This window comes from Haliotis asinina, chromosome 12, assembly GCF_037392515.1.
Source record: "Haliotis asinina isolate JCU_RB_2024 chromosome 12, JCU_Hal_asi_v2, whole genome shotgun sequence".
Lineage (NCBI taxonomy): Eukaryota > Metazoa > Mollusca > Gastropoda > Lepetellida > Haliotidae > Haliotis > Haliotis asinina.
This window is the reverse complement of record NC_090291.1, coordinates 58100176-58121922: the sequence shown is the minus strand read 5'-3', so window position 1 is coordinate 58121922 and position 21747 is coordinate 58100176.

The following is a 21747-nucleotide window of genomic DNA, read 5'->3' as shown; positions in this document are numbered from 1 at the left end:
GGTGACTCTTGAAATATTCATTTCTGCATTTTGTAGACAACTTGTCCTACCACGTGGAACCTTCCGGTTGATTATAAACACATGCATATAGGATATCATAGTCTAGCCCAAACAGTGTACGGTCAAACAATATAAATACAGCATTAGGAGTAATTTTAAACCATTTCATGTATCTATACTACTGACTGGAAATCAGCACTGCTATACCAACACCAAAATCTAATAAAGTGTTTGCTTAGATTTTTCGTAAGTATTGATACATTTTGTAAATACATTTCTTTATGGAGTAACGTGTTGACGTAAGTTTGTAATAAATATTGCGTGAACTATGTACTTTAGTGGAATGCCATTCCGAGTAAAACCTATATACAGAGAGATGTAAAATCTTCAAGAAACGTGTCTACGCTTCCAACTGACTAAGCATGTTAACTGTTTTGGGAAGACACTGTTCGTGCATATAAAAGAATCTTGAACCAGTATGTGAAACATTAAACATTGAGAAATAACATATCATGGATATGTGCTGCATTCACCATATAACATACAATTTGGTGTGGAGGATCAAACACAAAGGAATATTTCACATGCTAATAATAAGTGAACCTCCTTCAAACATGCATTCTACCGAAATCAGTAAAAAGGAAAACCAAGTTCTATGGATACTCAACAAGATGTAAGCCAAGTGTGCGCCTCGCGGGCAGCAGTCAACTTGAGCTCTCACAAATTTCCCCTGTTTCATCTATTTTTATCAAGTCCATGTCTATGACAACTGCAAAGCAGCTGGGTCATGTTCTGGAGAATCTTCCTATGATGTTTTTGAAGTCCAAGATGTTGCAAAATGTTGACTTTGCTGACATTAACATTTTGCTCATCATTTCAATGTTGATGACTCGAAGCTGGTAGACAGTTTCAGACCCACCTTAGCAAGTCAGATGAAATCTTTGCATAACATGGAAAGTTGTCTTAACAATGTCAAATCCTGGATGTCAACCAATATGCTTAAATTAAATGACGAAAAGACAGAGGCCATCATCATCGCTCCACCTTCTAGACAGCAAAAGTCCCGGCTAACCCACCTGCAAACTGGACAGTCTCTCATACCTTTCTCGCCTCATGTAAAAAATCTTGGTATTTTTATTGACTATTCTCTTACAATGGATAAGCATGTGGACCATCTCTGCAAAGTATGTCACTTTCATTTGAGAAACATAGGATCAATCCGTCATCTTCTTACAGCTGAAACCACAGCCACTCTGGCTAGATCGCTCATACTTTCTCGTCTGGATTACTGTAACAGCTTACTGGTGGGAATATCAGGAGATCAGCTGAACAGACTGCAGAGGATACTGAACAGGGCTGCCCGTATCATAACCAGGACTAAGCTCCATTCTCACATCCCTGAAGTCACAGCACTGGCTCAGGATCCGTGAAAGGGTTGACTTTAAGATCCTTTCTTTAGTCTACAAGTCTTTTCAAAACACTGGCCCTGTCTATCTTCAGGATATGTTTTCCCACTATAAGCCCTCTAGAAATCTCCGATCAGCTGACCAACTGCTCTTGACTGTACCAGTATATAAACTGAAATCTTTTGGGGCTCGATCCTTCTCATATGCAGCTGCCTCATTATGGAACTCTCTCCCATTTAACCTCAAGAGTGCACCTACGCTATCTGTGTTTAAATCTGGACTACAACAGCGCTACCACTAACTATATCCACTGTTCTCCGCCCTGTGCATATGCATAGATGTCATACGCGCTTTGAGCATGTCCCTCAGTGATGTGGAACTAGTGCTTTATAAATACCCTTATTATATGTTTTACAGATTAGAAATGAAATGCAGTAGACAGGGTTTGGGTGATCCTGGCACAGTCAGGCTGGTCAAGCTCATCATCAGCTCAGGGCCCTCGCCCCCTCTACACGCAGCCCAGACAGCGAATGGGACTTCTCCCAGAAAACACTGCCTAGTCGAACCCACCAAGAACTTTTCAGAGAATATGGAGGCTCCCCAACACTGCAGCCTTCTGCATTACCCAGATTGTCAGAAGGGCTGTGCTCCCGGTGGAGAACCCGGGAACTCTCCTGATCTGCGTCAAGAGATCAGGAGGTACCAAACCAAGGGCACCGAGAACAATGGGGAGCCTGACGACAGTATACTTGGGATGCAGGCGAGACATTTCAAAGGCGAGGTCCACATATTTATCATGCTTTTCCTGAATCTTGCCAACCACATTGCTGTCAAAAGGGACAGAAAATTCAATGATATAAATAATTTCATTGGTTTTATCAAAAAGAACAAGATCAGGTTTGTTGGCTGGAATTCGTCTCAGGCTGTATATTGGCCTATTCCAGAGAAGTTTAAAAGCATCATTTTCCAGGACACCCTGGACATGTTCAGGGTCGTACCATGGATGGACCTCGGGGTCAAAACCACAGGCATGGCGGAGACTATAGTAAAAGCAGCGAGCCATGCCATCATGCCTTTTAAGATATGCTGTTTGTGCCAAGGAAGGGCATCCACTGACAAGGTGTTGGACAGTCTCTGTAAATTCATTGCAAAGACGACATTTCATATTGATATTTTCTTTAAGAATCACAGTCTGGCGATTGCGAGTGGGAAGTGACTGGTCCTGAGCAGCAAAATGGAAGCCCTCAGTTTCACATTTGAGACCAGCCGACTTCATCCAGGCGAAGGAGTCAGTTGGATTGCTGTTCTGTTCCACACACTGCATGTACACTCGATGCAATGGCTTCTCAGACAGTTTCTCCACAAAGGACCGACTCTGAGCAGACTTGGGGAAGGACTTCACATGGTTTTCTCCCATCACTGTACCATCCAGCAGTACATCGCCATCAACAAAATCAATTTCAAATTTCAAATTGTGTCTAACAGCCTTGGCACGCTTAAAATAGCTGTGGAATTCCTTGCTTTCATCGTGAGTCTTGACGTGCATCACCAGAGGATCATCTGATAAATAAATATGTGCAAAAGTACACAATAGAATTCTGTCATGAAGAGCTTCCACATCAATCAAACCCCATCCTCCAGAATTGATTGGCATGTATAAACGATTAAGAGAGGAACGAGGGTGGTGTGCTCTGTTATCAGACATGATCCTTCTGGTCAGGTGGTCAAGACCCTGGATGCCCGAAGTTTATCCTGAATTTGGGCATTCTGGAGCTTGTCTCAAACTTGCATTCCAAGATAGGTGTAGGCCTGATCTTCCACGAGATGCTCAATAACTCCTCCCCCTTGTAACTTGACCCATCCATCATTAGTTACCTTACCACGTTTCAGATGAAGAGTATTACATTTGTCGAGCCCAAAAGTCATGCCAATATCATTAGAGAAGGACTCGACAAGGAGAACCTGTTCTTTCAAATTGGTCTCTCCTTTGACAAGGAGCTCGATGTCATCCATATAGAGGAGATGAGTAAGAGGTGTTGGGGATCTGTGCTGAGGAGGCCCGGGATGGTAACCCTCCTCCCTATTGAGCAGAAAGCTCAGCGGATTTAGAGACAGGCAAAAAAGCAAAGGACTGAAGGAGTCCCCCTGAAATATTCCCCTTCTGATTGGAATAGATTCCGAAGTCTGCACCTGCCCTTGCGAGTACATCTCAAGGTGAGTCGAACAGCAACTCATTAAAGACTTAAGTAAATCAAGTAGTCGCTCAGGGAGGTCAATACACTGAAGAGACTTCAGAATCCATTCGTGAGGGACAGAGTCATATGCCTTTTTGTAATCTATCCAGCACATGGAAAGGTTGCGGTGGTATGTTTTAGCCTCTTCCAAAATCATTTTCTGTACAAGAAGTTGATCCTTGCACCCCCAACATCCCTTTCTCGCCCTCTTCTGCTCTCTGTAAATTATCTCATTGGAAGAGCAGTAAGATGATACAAGGTTTGAGAAACACCCTGTGAATAATTTGTATTGAGTATTTAGACATGTGATAGGACGGAAGGTTTTGGGATCAGTCAAGTCTCCTTTTTGGGGAAGGAGTATTGTGCGACCTTTGCAGAACCACGGAGGAACATCACCTGTGTCCACAAGAGAATTGAAACAGTGAAGTAGTGGTGCTTGGACACAGGGAAACAGTTTCCAATACCGGTTCCGACTGCCATCAGACCCTGGAGCTGTATTAGATTTGGACGTCTTTATAACAATCTTCAGGCAATCTGGTGAGATGAAACAGACAAATGACCTAGTTACTTTCTCATGCATTGCATGGTCATAATTACTGACCCATGGTGCCTCCAGGTTACAGTCGCCCGGTACAGACCACAACTGTTTCCAGAACCTTTCATTGGCAGCCATGGGAGGCCGTTTATCATGCTCATCAACACCACTTGTCTTGAGTTGCCTGTAAAATTGCTTTTCATTATTTCTAAGTAGTTTATTTTCTTTGATAAATTTGTTTCTCTTTTTCCATTTTTTCTTTCTTTCAGTGCAAATTTTTATTTTTGCCTTAAGGGAATCTACAATTTGAAGAAGTACCTTTTCTTTTGTTGTTTTGTACTGTAATTTTAATTTTCTCCAAATTGCCTTTTGTCAGTTAGACATGGGATTCTCTGATGATCTTAATTTCAGGCACAGCTCTATCCAGGAAATATACTTTTTTTGTTTCTCTTAATTTTAGTTGAAACCGGATTTTTCTTGGTTTATTGTTTTTTAGTATTAGAAGACTTTTCTTTGGAAACTGTGTGAAGTTCCTCCAAGGTTCGAGCATCAGCATAGATACAACAATTTACTTCATGTAATGAACAGTCCGCAGAAAGTTTCATAGAAATAATGTTATTTAATAAATCAATTTCAGTTTTGGGAAAGGATTGACTGGTTTGTTTGATTGGCCTCCGTTTTTCCAAAGGTAAAACTGATATTTCATCATAAATAGAGTGAAACAAAATATACACAGAGATTTCTGAAAGATCAGCAATTGAGGATGAGGAAGAGTGAGGGTTCAAAAATTCGGGGCCAATTGGCTCTACGCCGGAAGAGTTTGTTTTGGGAGCAGGAAAAAGGTTAACGAGGACGTCCATAAGAAGTTTGGGGTCTGCTGCCACTTGAGCATCCTGCTCATGCAAAGGTTCCTGACGGGCACCAGTTGTTTCCTGAACTGGCTCACGGGGCATGAGATGTTTTAGCCGCCGGAGTTGGTCTCGGATATTTTGCTCTGTCAGGTAAGCATACATGGGCATGGCATTGTCCCAATGCAGCTTAAGCGACTTGCCATTGATGCGTGGATTATCAGGTCATCCAGTCGCTTTCGCACACTCTAGTAGTGTGGATTTGAGATGGTTTGACCAAGATATTCTTGGTCGGGTTCTGTGCCTTCCCCTGGGGCAAGTCCCATCTCCAGTATGGTTTGTGTCACTACCGGAGGAAGGCTGACTCTGGCTGCGGAGTTGAAAGATACAAATCCTTCTTGTCTGTTGGTAACCCATTATGAAATCAGGTTCGGGGGGTCAGCCCTAACTGGGTGATGTACGTTTAGATCAAGGAATAAAATTCCCCTATCTAGGCCCACCACGGAGATTCGTACATCATCAGGCCCTGTTATTATTATGTTTTACAGATTAAGATTGATATGCAGCAGAGAGGGTTCAGGTGATCCTGGCACAGTCAGGCCGGTAAGGCTCATCATCAGCTCAGGGCCCTCGCCCCCTCTACACGCAGCCCAGACAGCGAATGGGACTTCTCCCAGAAAACACTGCCTAGTCGAACTCACCAAGAACTTTCCGGAGAATATGGAGGCTCCCCAACACTGCAGCCTTCTGCATTACCCAGATTGTCAGAAGGGCTGTGCTCCCGGTGGAGAACCCGGGAACTCTCCTGATCTGCGTCAAGAGATCAGGAGGTACCAAACCAAGGGCACCGAGAACAATGGGGAGCCTGACGACAGTGTATTTGGGATGCAGGCGAGGCCTTTCAAAGGCGAGGTCCACATATTTATCATGCTTTTCCTTTATTATTATTATCATTTATCTTTGTTGCACTGGGTGCGACGTTTCGGTGCATGTACTACACCGTTATTGAGCAAGTGATACATAGAGTTGCAGCACGGAGAATACATACATCGCTTCAAGTGTGTTTATACCATTGACAAGGCTGATATACATTGGATTGTTGGTGAGTGATTTGAGCGGAGTAGGTAGATGTACAGAATGGTGGTGATTGAAACAATGTGTTCGATGAGTTTATACAATAAATAGTTTGATGTATACTGACATGGTTGAAGAGAGTAGGTTGATGTACATATTGATTGTTGTAATTACAATGGAGAAAAGAGAGCATAGAAGCCAGTGGACTAGTGGTGATCTTGTAGTAGGTGATGACAGGATAAAATATCCTTGATCCCTGTTCATGGTGGGGTTGAACCTTTGGATGTTTATGGCTTCTAGATGTTTCCTAATCTTGTAGTCTGAGCGATTCGTTTCCAGGATTTGGATGTTGTCCCATAAGATGACATGGTCAGGTTTGCATTGGGTGGGGTCGGCATTTTGTTTTTGAGTCCTGACTGACGTTTTGTGTTTTTTAGTGGGAGGGCGCGGGACGTTTCACCTACGTAAGACTCTCCACATTGATCTGGTAGACTACTCCTATGAGGTCTTCTTTAGTTGTTGATGGGGTTTGTCTGGCATGGAGGACGTTTTGAATGGACTTGCCTTTCGGGAACAGAACGTCTATACCTGCTTGCTGCTGAAGGAGTCTTCGTATCTTGTGACTGACTGCTGGGACATATGGGATACTTATTACGAAGGAAGCTCATTGCCGACGGGGTGATTTATCTTTTGGATTCAGGGTGGACCTGGTGCCGTCGTTAACTAACTCCTGGGGATACTGGTTATAACAAGTGAAGACTCAGCGGAGGTGGTTTAGTTCGATTTTTTGGGCTCCTGTTGGAGAACAGATGTTGGTTCTTTGGGTAAGGGTGCAAATTATACCTTTCCTAACCTGCAGAGGATGATGAGAGTTGAAGTGGAAGTATTGATATTGATATGAGTGGGTTTCCTGTAGACAGTGGTGGTGAGCTTGTTTATTCTTGTTTCTGTGCCAGGACATCGAGGAAAGGGAGTTTGTTGTTCGATTCTTCTTCCATTGTGAACGGCATACGGGGATGTTGAGAACTGAGGTGGTTGAGGAGGAGCTCAGGGTCGTAGTCGGGTTTGAGGACTACAAAGGTGTCGTCCACTTTTCTATACCAGCATATTGGAGTGATGGTTGATGTCTGCAGGGCCTTGCCTTCATGCAGGAGTTGATTAGGCGGATTATACTGTAAATGCTGAGATGGGTATCTAGGTCGGGATGTAGATCTTCTAGTCTTTGTAATTGTCTTTGAATACCAACACCAGTATCCAACGCGGAAAAGCAGCATCAGAATTTATAGGGAGGAAACTTTAAACAATTTGACCCTATAATAACTACCACTTAATCAATAATAATGAAAATTGTAGAAAATACACTGTCGTAACACAATCATAGCAAGATAACTAACATAAGAACATGACATGTAATAATATGAATAACTTCAGAAACATCTTGCAGAATTACTGTGATATAATGCAGAAACAAACATACATACAGCATCATGAAGTCATAATACATTTACAACCTTGAACGTGCATCAGCACAAACATTGTCTTTGCCTTTAATGTGTCTTATCACAAGATTAAACCCTTGCAAGATCAAACTCCACCTCATAAGTCTTTGCTTCTTGTTCTTCAGTTTATGAAGAAAGTCATGGGATTGTGATCAGTAAACACTTCAACTGGCAAAGTAGTAGTACCTTGGTAGACTTCAAAATGTTGTAAAGCTAACAAAAGACCTAATGTCTCTTTCTCAAAGGTAGAAGTCCTTAATGCTTGTCAGACTGCTTTGAAAAGTAACAAAATGGATGTTCAATTCCTGAATCATCCTCTTGAAGCAGGACAGCACCTGCACCTACATCTGTTACATCAATTTGCAACTTAAATGCTTTCTCAAAATTTGGTGCGTGCAATACTGGAGAATTCATGAGTATGGCTTTGACTTTTTCAAACGCAGTCTGACAACTGCTATCCCACTGAAATTTTACCTTTTTCCCCAAAAAGGTTGGTAAGTAGTGATCCAACATCTGAGGATTTTTGACAAAACTTTCTATAATGGCTTGCCATACCCAAGAATCACATGAGTTCTCTCTTAGACTTACGTACTGGAAATATACAACTGCTTCAACCACAGCATGAACTGGCTGTACCTGGCCGTGCCCTACAGCATGCCCTAAAAGTTCAACTTGCCTTCCCAAATTCACACTTGCCTAGATTCACAATCAATTTTGCTTCAGAAAGTCTTTCGAAGAAAGCACGAGTTCCTTTGAGATTGTCTTTCCACTCCATGACGATGACTGATGGTGAATATTTTTATTATATGGCATTCTGATGTCACAGACAAACATATCGTATATAATAATATTAAGGACAGTGTAGGAACAGTACTTCTCATATTCATGTGATAGAGTTATGGAGTTTGATTGGGACTTCATCTTTATCGTGACGTGACAACAAATACAAGAAACCTACGGGTATGGATATGGTACAGGAAAAACAAAATATCTGAAAGTGAGATTCCAACACAGAAAAATTAAAGGATTTGAGCCCCTGTGATAGCACCTCCTCCGTGACTTGACAATGTCTGTGATTGTAAAGCGTTACAAACCTCCACTGCAACTATAAAGTGTCACAATCCCTTGACTGTAACAGCACAGTGTCACAAACCTTCCACTGTGATTGTACAGTCACGACCTTTCCACCGTGATTGTACAGTGTCACGAACACTCCATTGTAACTTTACAGTATCACGAACACTCCACAGTGACTGTACAGTCACGACCTCTCCACTATGATTATACAGTGTCACGAAACCTCCATTGTGACTGTACAGTGTCACGACCTCTCCACTGATTGTACAGTGTCACTGTCATTGTACAGTGTCACTAACACGCCACTGCCATTGTACAGTGTCACGAACACTCCACTGCGACTGTATAGTATCACGACCTTTCCACCGTGATTGCACAGTTTCACGAACCATCCACTGTGATTGTACAGTGTCACGAACCATCCACTGTGATTGTACAGTGTCACGAACCTTCCACTGTGATTGTACAGTGTCAAGAACCCTTTACTGTAAGTGTACAGTGTCACGACCTTTCCACTGTGATTGTATAGTATCAAGATCCCTCTTGTATATTATATTGTATTGTACAGTGTCAATATCCTTCCACTGTGACTGTACAATGTCACGAACTCTCCCACTGTGATCGTACAGTGCCACGATCCCTCCCCTGTGACTGTACAGTGCCACGATCCCTCCCCTGTGACTGTACAGTGCCACGATCCCTCCCCTGTGACTGTACAGTGCCACGATCCCTCCCCTGTGACTGTACAGTGCCACGATCCCTCCACTGTGACTGTACAGTGCCACGATCCCTCCCCTGTGACTGTACAGTGCCACGATCCCTCCCCTGTGACTGTACAGTGCCACGATCCCTCCCCTGTGACTGTACAGTGCCACGATCCCTCCCCTGTGACTGTACAGTGCCACGATCCCTCCACTGTGACTGTACAGTGCCACGATCCCTCCCCTGTGACTGTACAGTGCCACGATCCCTCCCCTGTGACTGTACAGTGCCACGATCCCTCCCCTGTGACTGTACAGTGCCACGATCCCTCCACTGTGACTGTACAGTGCCACGATCCCTCCCCTGTGACTGTACAGTGCCACGATCCCTCCCCTGTGACTGTACAGTGCCACGATCCCTCCACTGTGACTGTACAGTGCCACGATCCCTCCCCTGTGACTGTACAGTGCCACGATCCCTCCCCTGTAATGCTTCATGATATCTGGTGTTGTTCGGGCCTATGGTCATGGACGTTTATACTAAATAGATGAAAACCCTGAGACAAATTTAAAACACCCACTAGACAACAACATATATTCTGGCTGTCACCTGTCACTTCAACTGTCGGAGGGATAAGCAATAACCCAGAAACTTGGTGACATGCAGTAAAGTTTTCATCCAGGTGATTTGCCTTTTACACCCATATAACATAAACAGCCGACCTTTCTTGGGGCCTCACATGTGCGTCTTGGGCTTCAGCAGTCCTTGTACACGTTGTAGCAGGAGGATCATATGACTGTCTCTACAGATCTGTTCAACACAATTAAGGAACACGGGAACACTTAACACTAACACTTTGGTTTGTATCGTGTGGATGCCAGGTTAGCCATGGTCGGATATACTCGCACTGTCGCACTCCCCTAGCAAATATACCGCACATCCCACCACATTCACTGTGCACTGGTAATCAAATCGTAACTAGAAATGAAATGTCCTACCCAGTCTAAGTAAACTTATCCTCAGTACTTTTCGTTACACTCCACCACTGAGTCTAACAAAACCTTATGGGGGGTCGCGTCAGGTAACCTTTGAGATTGACCAATCAGAACACAGCTTACCAAATCGCGAAAGTGCACATTCGCACATACCTTTTGAGCTTTTTATCTCGTAATGGTTCGTACCCGAACGATTCCGAATGTTATTTAGCGTACGATCGCTTCCGGGTGATGCACACGGCGTGCGTGCAGCCATGACAACGGCGAGTAAACAGTCGCTGAAAATAGTGTTTTTGACAATATTCGAGATGTTACCTTGCGGAAATATTAACTAATGGTAACCACGTCAACAGAAACCCCAAAGCGTATATACTGCAGGTCAAATAACTGTGTTATATGCTGAGTTTTGTTTGTGGAGAGATCTGTGTCGGTGACTTGAATATTTTGAAAGTCCCTCAGATCCCCCAATAGTAGACGTTGTCTGACTGGTTAAATCTATTCAAACGTTCCGCATTTGATTGGACTGTGATTGGTTGCTCAAACGTTACCTGACGCGACCTTCTACTAGGTTTTGTTAGACTCAGTGGTGGAGTGTAACGAAAGTTTACTTAGACTGATGTCTTACCCCACCTTGCCCTACCTCATTCCACCCCACTCTACCCTACCCTACCATACCCAACCCCATTCCACCTCACTCTACCCTATCCTACCCAATTCCATCCAATCTACCCTACACTACCCTACCCTACCCCATTCCACTCCACTCTACCATATCCTACATACCGAAACATAAGTCTCATTAACCTATTCAGACAATGACCTACTTTTCAGACGATCCAAATTTTCTCGTGTGAAAGTGTAAATTGACACCACAAACAACTCTGGTTAGACTGAATTCCAATTCCTTGTTTCATAAGAAAATGGTATTTACAAATGAATTTTAATTTTAAACTTTAATTGCACCGTCATTCTCTAATTTATGTCGAGGTTGAGGCTGCGTACCTTAACTATGGAGTCACAAATTGCCCCTGTCTGATGAGGTCGTAAAACGATTTACAATGCATCTGGCTCACTGGTTAAACCTGTTATGTGTTGTTTTGCGCTTATTGAGCGTAGTACTGTAACGCACAATGAGCTTGATGTAATATCAGTTCCGTCAGAGACCGCTACACTTTTCTAGCGACAGAGCCTCGTTCTGATATTTCCACGATTTCCAGGTTTCCGTTTATCAGAGCTCGCTGTACGACATAGCACACCTTACGACGTATTTACTAGGATTAGAAGGAGCTTAGTGTTGCAATATACAACTGCGTAGACTTATCAAATCACACTGATTAATATTTATGCATCCAGTTAAATGACATAGTCTAAAGTTCTGGACTGGTTAGCGCATTAAGCTGCGCAATAGGAACAGAACCAAGTAAACAGGAAACGAGACTGTAATCAGTGTTTTGACATGCCCATTCAACCCCACTCTATCATACCCTACCCCATTCAACACTACTCTACCATACCCTAACCCATTCCACCCCACTCTACCATACCCTACCCCACCCTACTCCATTCCACCCAACTCTACCATACTTTACTCTCATTCCACCTCACTCTACCATACCCTACCTCATTTTACCCCACTCTACCCTACCCTACCATACCCTACCCCATTCCACCTCACTTTACCCTATCCTACCCGACACCATCCACTCTAACCTACCGTACCATACCCTACCCCATTCCACCCCACTCTACCCTATCCTACCCCATTCAACCTCACTCTACCATACCCTATCCCATTCAACTTCACTCTACCAAACCCTACCCCATTCAACCTCACTCTACCATACCCTACCCCTACCCTACCCCTTTCCACCCCACTCTACCCTATAATACTCCATGCCACCCCACTCTACCTTACCCTAGCCCATCAAACCTCACTCTACCCTACCATACCCCATTCAACACTACTCTACCATACCCTACCCCATTTCACCCCACTCTACCATACCCATCCCCATTCAACCCCATTCTACCATGGCCTACCCGACCCTACCCCATTCCACCCCATTCTACCATGCCCTACCCAACCCTACCCCATTCTACCATACCTTACGTCTGGTCTTAACCACCAATACTAACAGTCTAGATGAAAGGAAACATACCGGGTGTGAAAACCAAGACTGTGTTAGTTTCATATGTAAACAAACGGAAATACTTCATAAGTAATTGTCAAAGTTTCCGTGCACCTTGACGCCATAACAGAAGCCAAATCACGCAGAATTATCAGCATTTCTGGCCTCTTCTCTTACTTACAATGAAAACGGTGAAAACATATAACACTACACAGCTAGCCAGAGTTATGTTCTGAATACTTACATATCATACTTATGTTCAAACGATTCCTGAATCAAGGGAAGACTCCTCGCAAAATCCTGTGTACCGAAGCCGCCATTGTAAGAAATCGGTCATCGGTTGTGATGTCATACGTCAACATTGTTGTACATATTAGACCATTTGAGGTGAAGGTCGGATGAACAAGAGTAAACACAATTGCTTCTGATGACACTTTCGGTACAATGATGTATATTTTGCGTATGGTCCAGATATTTTTTCATGAAACCAATTTCAGTATCTACCTTTAGCCGTGTTTAATATCACATCATACATGGATACGGTGTTCGTTTGTATTCTTTGAAAGTTTGTAATTGATTGAAAATCATTTACGAAAGACGTTGACACATTGAGAGTAGCGGAGCATATTTAAACCTTTACACAAGTGTTAATATATAATGGCAACTTGTACTTTAGTTCCTCTGATGTACAATATCCAATACACTGGGACTAATATTGCAGTTTTAGATCAACAGGTTAATGGACAACGATAAATCAAACCTTATACGTAAACTGGTAATATTAATGGAAATGATTTATACATTTTACATTGTAATTTTCAGTGGAATTTGTGAGAGACGCCAATTATTACGATACGATAACTTGCATTTTCAATTAAAAACATGACATTTGCACTGTTATTGAAACTATGTTTCTGCTTTGAAATACTTTGGGAATAGCAAGATACGCAGGTGCCTGTTTGGTCTCGTTGCTATGCAACAAAGTGCCACCTAGGCGATGTACGACATGGATTTAGGACCGCGACGTACGGCGTGGATGCGACGTCTTTTTGTGAAATGGTCGTAAAGGAGGTCGAAAGAGGGTCGTAAACAAGGTCGTATGGACTACGACCTCCTAAATTTACGAGGCTTTTGTGAAACAGACTCCAGCAATGGGACAATAAACACAGTAAAACAAAGTTTTACGATCATGTCATTTCTATTTGGATGGACAAAATATGGCATTCTGGTGGTGAACTGGTGCGTTCTTGTTACGGAACGTCTCTTACGAATGGAGCTTTAGTCATTTGAATCATGCAGCCCATACTTTTCGCAAAATTCAGTTTCACCCGTTGACTTCCCGTGGCTATGAAAACGGCTTTTTCGACTTCATTGCCAGTTCAATGCAAAATGTTGTAAACAATGACACAATGGAGATTGTCAGAGGCCTTGAGATGGCAAATTATTACAGCATTTAGCGGGTCTGTCTTACAAACAAATTTGGAGAAGGACTGGTTACCACTGTACGATGGTCAGTCATTTAGTGCGAAAACATGCCCAGACAAATCATGTTCGTCCCCGTTCCGGCAGGCCCCGAGCTACCACACCGCAAGAAAACAGGGACCTATCGCGTCATCAACGACGTCAACCATTCGCGTCATGCACCGTCTTGAAAGAGGCGTGGTTGCCGTATAGACGGATAAGTAATCAGACGGTGAGGAACCGCCTTAATGCAGCGGGACTGAAGGCCCGACGTGTCATCAGACGTCCATACCTCACAAATCGCTACAAACGGAATCGAAGGGTGTGGTGTGGTGGTGATGGACAGCGGTGGAACCCGAGGTCTTGGAGACGAATCCACTGGTCAGATGAGAGTCGCTTCTGTTGAATCTGGCGAATCAGTGTATGAAGAGATAAAATTAGCCGTTATACACCAAGGAACATTGTGCGAACAGTCCCATATGGTGGACGATCCGTTATGGCGTGGGGTTGCTATTCGTTTGAGAGCAAGTTGGACTTGTTTACACTCAAGGGTGCACTTCCGGTTGCTCGCCACAACGATGACGTCCTGGATCCAGTAGTGTTTGGTCATTTGGATGACCTTAGACTTGCAACTCGGCTACTGTTCATGGACAATACAGCCCGCCCTCGCCGTTCCCGAACTGATGGTGTTATTCTAATATCATGGCCAGCAACGTCTCCTGTCGAGCATATTTAGATGCATCACAAAAGTCATGGGGGTGCTTAACATTTTTTATATTTACTGTGTATACATCGAAACAGCCAGGACCTTTCTTTCAGTGGAGTGTTGGAATTTTTATCTCTTGCTGTTATTTCGATTGTGGATGGTAGCATTAAATGACGAGGACATACATGTTTGCTAGAGGGAGGTATGTAATTTTATTACTGGTTTTTAAATACTTTATTTACATATTGTAATTTATGTAGATTGTGCCTAAGCCAATGCCTGCTCAATCTGTATCACGAGAAAGTAACTCTAGATTTCTAAAAATAGTTTTCTTCAAATTTATTTATTTATTTATTTCAGTCGTTTTACAGTTTACATAATTTCCACTGCATTTCGTGAACATAAGGCTACAATCATACACTGTATGTGAAGTAGATAGATTGACATACATTTCTCGGGTAACTTAGCAACTGACTCCAAATTATGAACTGATATGAACTAGTTGTTGATAATAGCTACAGAAACAAATTTATGTGTTCTACCAGCTTTGAAGCTGGAACGATTCCTACATTAATTCATGAAGTTATGCCATTATTTATTCTTAACCATATCTGTTATCAAAGCTAGCTGTAACATCATGTAGTCAGTTGGCGTCTAGAGTGAGTGCTTACATGTGTAAAGATGACCCCCTATACTTATTTCACTTATGCGATGTGCTGTTTACCATGTGTAGGATAAGACAGTTGTTTTAATTCAAACAGTTATTTTGTTTCCATTAATGTTTACATTTGTCATATTCCATGACATAGCAAAATGGAAATGGGATTAGCAAACGGGCCCTAAGGCCTATGTCAATGCTTTTTTTTACTTGGCGTTTATCTTGGGTAATCAATTCTATGGGACATAGGTCTATCAGACCTTGGGACATTAACGAGTGAACCAAAGTCAAAACAAATAAAATGTGAGCAAGACCCAAATGCATGTTATATCTTAGGTTGTTCCTTGAATTCCGTAAGTCGGCTAGTTTCATTTATGTAAGTTTGAAGCGATTTTATAACGTTTTTCATTGAGAAGGAGATGGCTCGTCACTGCTGTGGAGTATGGTGAGTAGTTAACGACAAAGTATAGGCCTTAACTGGGCAGTTATCTTCACTGTAAGTACTGACCCAGCTCAATGCCAACCTATACTTTGTGATATGGTTTGTGAACTATATCTGTCAGGCATTTCAATACTATTTTCTAAATTCTATGCACAACTGAAACTGACAAGTAAACTTGGTTTACTGAGCATTTGTCGGCTCACAGTCACTTGTTGCTCTGTGTTCTCTTTACACTGGAGTCTCGTCTACTGCTACAGTCGTTTATGACGCAAATATCTCCCCTACTGGCGACATGGGCGACAGACACCAACGCTTGTGGTGAGCGTCGACTCGGACTGGCTGCTTGATGTCAACTGTGTCATCGTTGCTTGGGGCTGTGACACGTGGCGCGTCGTATCAAACTGTGTCCTCAAGTTATTGAATGCCGAGGTTCTAGTATTGACGATAGTTCACGAAGTGTCAGTAAAATCTATCTATCTTACCTTTTAGAAATAGTATGCAGTGTATGGCTAAGACCGTAGGTGACATAGAGGTGACGCTATACACGACATTACTACGGGTATATGACGCCGTGGAGTGTAGTCTTTGTTGCATGTTGTTGGGTGTGAATTCGTTCATTCATGTCCACTGAAAATTCCGCGCACGTCAGATGTAATCATCGTACAACCATTATAGACGTTTATCTTATTTGTAGCAGGCGGTTCTACAAGGCAGGTAAAGCAGGTAAGATGTAATCACTGTGCAACCATTATAGGCGTTTATCTTATTTGTAGCAGGCGGTTCTACAAGGCAGGTAAAGCAGGTAAGATGTAATCACTGTACAACCATTATAGGCGTTTATCTTATTTGTAGCAGGCGGTTCCACAAGGCAGGTAAAGCAGGTAAGATGTAATCACTGTGCAACCATTATAGACGTTTATCTTATTTGTAGCAGGCGGTTCTACAAGGCAGGTAAAGCAGGTAAGATGTGATGACTGTACAACCAATATGGAAGTCTATCTTATTTGTAGCAGGCGGCTCTACAAGACAGGTAAAGCAGGTAAGATGTGATGACTGTACAACCATTATAGACGTTTGTCTTATTTGCAGCCGGCGGTTCTACAAGGCAGGTAAAGCAGGTAAGATGTAATCACTGCACAACCAATATGCAAGTCTATCTTATTTGTAGCAGGCGGTTCTACAAGGCAGGTAAAGCAGGTAAGATGTGATGACTGTACAACCATTATAGACGTTCATCTTATTTGCAGCAGGCGGTTCTACAAGGCAGGTAAAGCAGGTAAGATGTAATCACTGCACAACCAATATGCAAGTCTATCTTATTTGTAGCAGGCGGTTCTACAAGGCAGGTAAAGCAGGTAAGATGTGATGACTGTACAACCATTATAGACGTTCATCTTATTTGCAGCAGGCGGTTCTACAAGGCAGGTAAAGCAGGTAAGATGTAATCACTGCACAACCAATATGCAAGTCTATCTTATTTGTAGCAGGCGGTTCTACAAGGCAGGTAAAGCAGGTAAGATGTGATGACTGTACAACCATTATAGACGTTCATCTTATTTGTAGCAGGCGGTTCTACAAAGCAGGTAAAGCAGGTGAGATGTGATGACTGTACAACCATTATAGACGTTCATCTTATTTGCAGCAGGCGGTTCTACAAGGCAGGTAAAGCAGGTAAGATGTAATCACTGCACAACCAATATGCAAGTCTATCTTATTTGTAGCAGGCGGTTCTACAAGGCAGGTAAAGCAGGTAAGATGTGATGACTGTACAACCATTATAGACGTTCATCTTATTTGCAGCAGGCGGTTCTACAAGGCAGGTAAAGCAGGTAAGATGTAATCACTGCACAACCAATATGCAAGTCTATCTTATTTGTAGCAGGCGGTTCTACAAGGCAGGTAAAGCAGGTAAGATGTGATGACTGTACAACCATTATAGACGTTCATCTTATTTGCAGCAGGCGGTTCTACAAGGCAGGTAAAGCAGGTAAGATGTGATGACTGTACAACCATTATAGACGTTCATCTTATTTGCAGCAGGCGGTTCTACAAGGCAGGTAAAGCAGGTAAGATGTAATCACTGCACAACCAATATGGAAGTCTATCTTATTTGTAGCAGGCGGTTCTACAAGGCAGGTAAAGCAGGTAAGATGTAATCACTGTACAACCATTATAGACGTTTGTCTTATTTGTAGCAGGCGGTTCTACAAGGCAGGTAAAGCAAGTAAGATGTGATGACTGTACAACCATTATAGACGTTCATCTTATTTGCAGCAGGCGGTTCTACAAGGCAGGTAAAGCAGGTAAGATGTGATGACTGTACAACCATTATAGACGTTTATCTTATTTGTAGCAGGCGGTTCTACAAGGCAGGTAAAGCAGGTAAGATGTGATGACTGTACAACCATTATAGACGTTTGTCTTATTTGCAGCAGGCGGTTCTACAAGGCAGGTAAAGCAGGTAAGATGTGATGACTGTACAACCATTATAGACGTTCATCTTATTTGCAGCAGGCGGTTCTACAAGGCAGGTAAAGCAGGTAAGATGTGATGACTGTACAACCATTATAGACGTTCATCTTATTTGCAGCAGGCGGTTCTACAAGGCAGGTAAAGCAGGTAAGATGTGATGACTGTACAACCATTATAGACGTTCATCTTATTTGCAGCAGGCGGTTCTACAAGGCAGGTAAAGCAGGTAAGATGTAATCACTGCACAACCAATATGGAAGTCTATCTTATTTGTAGCAGGCGGTTCTACAAGGCAGGTAAAGCAGGTAAGATGTAATCACTGTACAACCATTATAGACGTTTGTCTTATTTGTAGCAGGCGGTTCTACAAGGCAGGTAAAGCAAGTAAGATGTGATGACTGTACAACCATTATAGACGTTCATCTTATTTGCAGCAGGCGGTTCTACAAGGCAGGTAAAGCAGGTAAGATGTGATGACTGTACAACCATTATAGACGTTTATCTTATTTGTAGCAGGCGGTTCTACAAGGCAGGTAAAGCAGGTAAGATGTGATGACTGTACAACCATTATAGACGTTTGTCTTATTTGTAGCAGGCGGTTCTACAAGGCAGGTAAAGCAGGTAAGATGTGATGACTGTACAACCATTATAGACGTTCATCTTATTTGCAGCAGGCGGTTCTACAAGGCAGGTAAAGCAGGTAAGATGTGATGACTGTACAACCATTATAGACGTTCATCTTATTTGCAGCAGGCGGTTCTACAAGGCAGGTAAAGCAGGTAAGATGTGATGACTGTACAACCATTATAGACGTTTGTCTTATTTGTAGCAGGCGGTTCTACAAGGCAGGTAAAGCAGGTAAGATGTGATGACTGTACAACCATTATAGACGTTCATCTTATTTGCAGCAGGCGGTTCTACAAGGCAGGTAAAGCAGGTAAGATGTGATGACTGTACAACCATTATAGACGTTTATCTTATTTGTAGCAGGCGGTTCTACAAGGCAGGTAAAGCAGGTAAGATGTAATCACTGTGCAACCATTATAGACGTTTATCTTATTTGTAGCAGGCGGTTCTACAAGGCAGGTAAAGCAGGTAAGATGTGATGACTGTACAACCATTATAGACGTTCATCTTATTTGCAGCAGGCGGTTCTACAAGGCAGGTAAAGCAGGTAAGATGTGATGACTGTACAACCATTATAGACGTTCATCTTATTTGCAGCAGGCGGTTCTACAAGGCAGGTAAAGCAAGTAAGATGTGATGACTGTACAACCATTATAGACGTTTATCTTATTTGCAGCAGGCGGTTCTACAAGGCAGGTAAAGCAGGTAAGATGTGATGACTGTACAACCATTATAGACGTTTATCTTATTTGTAGCAGGCGGTTCTACAAGGCAGGTAAAGCAGGTAAGATGTGATGACTGTACAACCATTATAGACGTTTGTCTTATTTGTAGCAGGCGGTTCTACAAGGCAGGTAAAGCAGGTAAGATGTGATGACTGTACAACCATTATAGACGTTCATCTTATTTGCAGCAGGCGGTTCTACAAGGCAGGTAAAGCAGGTAAGATGTGATGACTGTACAACCATTATAGACGTTCATCTTATTTGCAGCAGGCGGTTCTACAAGGCAGGTAAAGCAGGTAAGATGTGATGACTGTACAACCATTATAGACGTTCATCTTATTTGCAGCAGGCGGTTCTACAAGGCAGGTAAAGCAGGTAAGATGTAATCACTGCACAACCAATATGGAAGTCTATCTTATTTGTAGCAGGCGGTTCTACAAGGCAGGTAAAGCAGGTAAGATGTAATCACTGTACAACCATTATAGACGTTTGTCTTATTTGTAGCAGGCGGTTCTACAAGGCAGGTAAAGCAAGTAAGATGTGATGACTGTACAACCATTATAGACGTTCATCTTATTTGCAGCAGGCGGTTCTACAAGGCAGGTAAAGCAGGTAAGATGTGATGACTGTACAACCATTATAGACGTTTATCTTATTTGTAGCAGGCGGTTCTACAAGGCAGGTAAAGCAGGTAAGATGTGATGACTGTACAACCATTATAGACGTTTGTCTTATTTGCAGCAGGCGGTTCTACAAGGCAGGTAAAGCAGGTAAGATGTGATGACTGTACAACCATTATAGACGTTCATCTTATTTGCAGCAGGCGGTTCTACAAGGCAGGTAAAGCAGGTAAGATGTGATGACTGTACAACCATTATAGACGTTCATCTTATTTGCAGCAGGCGGTTCTACAAGGCAGGTAAAGCAGGTAAGATGTGATGACTGTACAACCATTATAGACGTTCATCTTATTTGCAGCAGGCGGTTCTACAAGGCAGGTAAAGCAGGTAAGATGTAATCACTGCACAACCAATATGGAAGTCTATCTTATTTGTAGCAGGCGGTTCTACAAGGCAGGTAAAGCAGGTAAGATGTAATCACTGTACAACCATTATAGACGTTTGTCTTATTTGTAGCAGGCGGTTCTACAAGGCAGGTAAAGCAAGTAAGATGTGATGACTGTACAACCATTATAGACGTTCATCTTATTTGCAGCAGGCGGTTCTACAAGGCAGGTAAAGCAGGTAAGATGTGATGACTGTACAACCATTATAGACGTTTATCTTATTTGTAGCAGGCGGTTCTACAAGGCAGGTAAAGCAGGTAAGATGTGATGACTGTACAACCATTATAGACGTTTGTCTTATTTGTAGCAGGCGGTTCTACAAGGCAGGTAAAGCAGGTAAGATGTGATGACTGTACAACCATTATAGACGTTCATCTTATTTGCAGCAGGCGGTTCTACAAGGCAGGTAAAGCAGGTAAGATGTGATGACTGTACAACCATTATAGACGTTCATCTTATTTGCAGCAGGCGGTTCTACAAGGCAGGTAAAGCAGGTAAGATGTGATGACTGTACAACCATTATAGACGTTTGTCTTATTTGTAGCAGGCGGTTCTACAAGGCAGGTAAAGCAGGTAAGATGTGATGACTGTACAACCATTATAGACGTTCATCTTATTTGCAGCAGGCGGTTCTACAAGGCAGGTAAAGCAGGTAAGATGTGATGACTGTACAACCATTATAGACGTTTATCTTATTTGTAGCAGGCGGTTCTACAAGGCAGGTAAAGCAGGTAAGATGTAATCACTGTGCAACCATTATAGACGTTTATCTTATTTGTAGCAGGCGGTTCTACAAGGCAGGTAAAGCAGGTAAGATGTGATGACTGTACAACCATTATAGACGTTCATCTTATTTGCAGCAGGCGGTTCTACAAGGCAGGTAAAGCAGGTAAGATGTGATGACTGTACAACCATTATAGACGTTCATCTTATTTGCAGCAGGCGGCTCTACAAGGCAGGTAAAGCAGGTAAGATGTGATGACTGTACAACCATTATAGACGTTCATCTTATTTGCAGCAGGCGGTTCTACAAGGCAGGTAAAGCAGGTAAGATGTGATGACTGTACAACCATTATAGACGTTTGTCTTAT